Below are 3,979 nucleotides of genomic sequence, written 5' to 3'. Positions count from 1 at the left end.
TATTATTAGTAAAACTATTATCACTACCATTATCAATGTTACCATGACATCATTGTTGTTATCGTCTTTCTTATTGGAAATGTTTTATCATTATCATCATCATTATCGATATCATCATTATTATCATTCTTATGGTTATTATTACTGCTATTATCACCATTTTATTATTGTTGTCTGTTATCTTCTTGCTGTTGTTACACTGTTATTATTATCACTACTATGATTGTTGCTGTTGAAATTGTTATCGACATTACTACTATTACTATCATTATAATTGTAATGTCACCATCATCATTATTATTGTCATTATTATTGTCGTTATTGATTGGGTTATTATCATCAATGACGTCATCGTTGTTGTTAATGGTCACGTGATTTTGGGTTATTTTGTGTGTTGTTATTTTGTTTATTATTATCTTTATCGCTTCAACAATTACATTATCATTGGTATTATAGTTTATTTGTGGCACTGTTATTATTCTTGCTGTTATTATTAATGTTGTTATGATTATCTTCATTATTATTGTTATTATCATTATTAGCATAATTATTATCATCATCATTATTATTATGGAAATTGTTTTTATGATTATCATGGTCATCACCATAATTGTTATAATTATCATTATTATTATTATTATTATTATTATTATTATTATTATTATTATTATTATTATTATTATTATTGTCATTATTATTATTATCATGTTTTTTTATTATCATTATTGTTATTATTATTTTTATTATTATTATTATTATTATTATTATTATTATTATTATTATTATGATTATTATTGCCATTATTATTATCATGGTTATTATTATTATTATCATTATCATTATTATTATTATCATTATTATTATTATTATTATTATTATTATTATTATAATTATTACTACTACTACTATTATTATTATCATTATATCATCATCATCATCACCATCATCATCATCATCATCATCATCATCATCATCATCATCATCATCATCATCTTGTTTTAACGTATCAGTAGAGAGACAATTGCAGGTATATGTACTTCAAAATTCACAAACTGTACATTCAGTTTTGATACCAATTTTAACATCTTAATATATCTTTTGAAATCAATACTGATAAGCAATTGATAAGGGAAACTAGGGTAATTAAAGAGAAAAAATAAAATATAGAAATAAGAAAACGCTGGCAACAAATATGCTTATGATTTTATGATTTTATTATCTACTATCATTCTATTACTATCATTCATCATCATTATATTATCATTGTTATCTATTATCTTTTTTATTTATATCTTTTTATTATTTTCCTTTTCATTTATGGTTTTCTTTTTTTTCCTTTTCTATCGCGAAATATAAATAAGTCTACGGTATCCACACGCCATTCTTCATTTTACAGTGTCGATATTTGGCTTCAACTGACATGTTAGGATTTGCATGTAAGTATATAGTAATAGTGATGATAATATGGTAATAATAATGATAATGATAATAATAATAATCGTGATAATAATAATGATAATAATGATAACAATAATCGTGATAATAATAATGATAATAATAATAGTGAAGAAAATTATGATAAAAAATGATGAAAATAATAATAATATTAATAATAATAGTAATAGTAGTAGTAGCAATAATAATAATGATAATGATAATAACAGTAATATTAATAATAATAATGATAATAATGATAGTAATAATGATAATAATAATAATAATAAGAAGAAGAAGAAGAACAATAGCAATGGTAATGATTATAATGATAATAATAAAAACAGTAATAGTAACAACGATAATAACAATGATGATAATGATAATGAAAATAATAGATGGTAACTTGGCTATTATTTCACGCAAATGATTGACATTAATTACTCTTACCAACATTATTTGTTTTGTTTGTTTGTTTGTTTGTATTTTGTTTGATATTATCGTCATCGACAGGATTTGGTTATCTTAGTTGTAAGTGTTGTTATATAACCGTTATTGCAGAATGGTAAGGTGCGTTCTTCCTTATTATCATCATTATCGTTATGATTATCAATATCTTGTCGCTGTGTTGTACTTATATTCATTATCATAACTATTTCATGTTCATTATGATTGTTGTTATTATTATGATTATTGTTATTCTTTTTGTTTTCGTTTTCATTAGTTTTATTATTATTATTGCCATTATTATTGTATCGTTATTATTATCCTTGTTATTATTATTATCATTATTATCATTATCATTATTATCATTATCATTATTATCATTATTGTTATTATTATTATTGTTATTATTATTATTATTATTATTATTATTATTATTATTATTATTATTATTATTATTATCATTATTATTATTATTATTATTATTATTATTATTATTATTATTATTATCATTATCATTATCATTATTATTATTATTATTATTATTATTATTATTATTATTATTATTATCATTATTATCATTATCATTATCATTATTATTATCCTTATCTTCAATATTATGATTATTAATGTCATCATTATTACTATTATTGTTATCATCATTGTAATCATTATTGGTAATATTATTATCATAATTATTGTTGTTATCATTATTATGGTGATGATGATGATTGTTATTATATTAATTTTTCTATTTATTTTTTCATGATCATTATTATTATTATTATTATTATTATTATTATTATTATTATTATTATTATTATTATTATTATTATTATTATTATTATTATTATTATTATTATTATTATTATTATCATCATCATTATTATTATTATTATTATTATTATTATTATTATTGTTATTATTATTATTATTGTTGTTGTTATTATTATTACTATTATTATTATTATTATTATTATTATTGTTATCATTATTATTATTATTATTATTATTATTGTTGTTATTGTCGTTATCATTATCGTTATTATTATTATTATTGTTATTATCATTATCATTATATTTTTCAGTTAACTACATTTTGAAGCTTTACACAGCATTTTCCATATTTTTATCACTTGATTTCACTTTTTTTCAATTTCATTCAACTGATAATGAGAAGTTCAATGAAGTGATAAAGAAATAAACAGGAGGTTTATTTCATGTTTTCATATGTTTATTAATTTATATTAGCAAGATTTTTTGGGGGATCATTTTGAATCACCGAATTTGAATATTTCGTTGATAATAAGTAATTTCCTCATGTTATTGTTTTCTCTGGTTCAAAATAATAATTATTCCTCATATTCTTAATGTTCGTAATTACCTATTCGTTACGCATTCTTCTCTTCCTCTCTATTTGTTAATTATTCCCTTTTCGTCTCTTTCTTTCTTTGGTTTTCTTTTCGCATTCTTCTCTTTCTTTCTGTTTGTTAATTATTCCATTTTCGTCTCTTTTTTTCTTTGGTTTTCTTTTCGCATTCTTCTCTTTGTTTCTGTTTGTTAATTATTCCCTTTTCGTCTCTTTTTTTCTTTGGTTTTCTTTTCGCATTCTTCTCTTTGTTTCTGTTTGTTAATTATTCCCTTTTCGTCTCTTTCCTTGTTTGGTTTTCTTTTCGCATTCTTCTCCTTGTTTTTGTTTGTTAATTATTCCCCTTTCGTCTTTTTTTCGCATTCTTCTCTATCTTTCTGTTTGTTAATTATTCCCTTTTCGTCTCATTTTTTCTTTGGTTTCTCCCTCATTCCTCTATTCCACAATCCTTTCCCGAATTAGGTTAAGCGGAAGCAGATAATAAGTTCGTGTATCTCTGGGCGAAGAGTAGGTGAACGTTTAGGGGAATCCAGGTAGCCAGGACGACAGAGTGGTTCAGGTGCGTTCAGGTGAGGCCAGAGTGAGGGACAGGTGGCGGTCACGAAGGGGTTTAAGTGGTCCATCTTGAGGCCATATGGAAGGAATTCTGCGAGACAGGTGCCGTACGGGAAACGCCGGAGAAGGGATCCTAGATGCGCATTTGTTTTTTGTGTGTTGTTTTTGGTCTCTCGG

This window comes from Penaeus vannamei, chromosome 17 (assembly GCF_042767895.1).
Source record: "Penaeus vannamei isolate JL-2024 chromosome 17, ASM4276789v1, whole genome shotgun sequence".
NCBI classification, from domain to species: domain Eukaryota; kingdom Metazoa; phylum Arthropoda; class Malacostraca; order Decapoda; family Penaeidae; genus Penaeus; species Penaeus vannamei.
The sequence above is the reverse complement of the archived record's forward strand: the minus strand, read 5'-3'. Positions refer to the sequence as shown.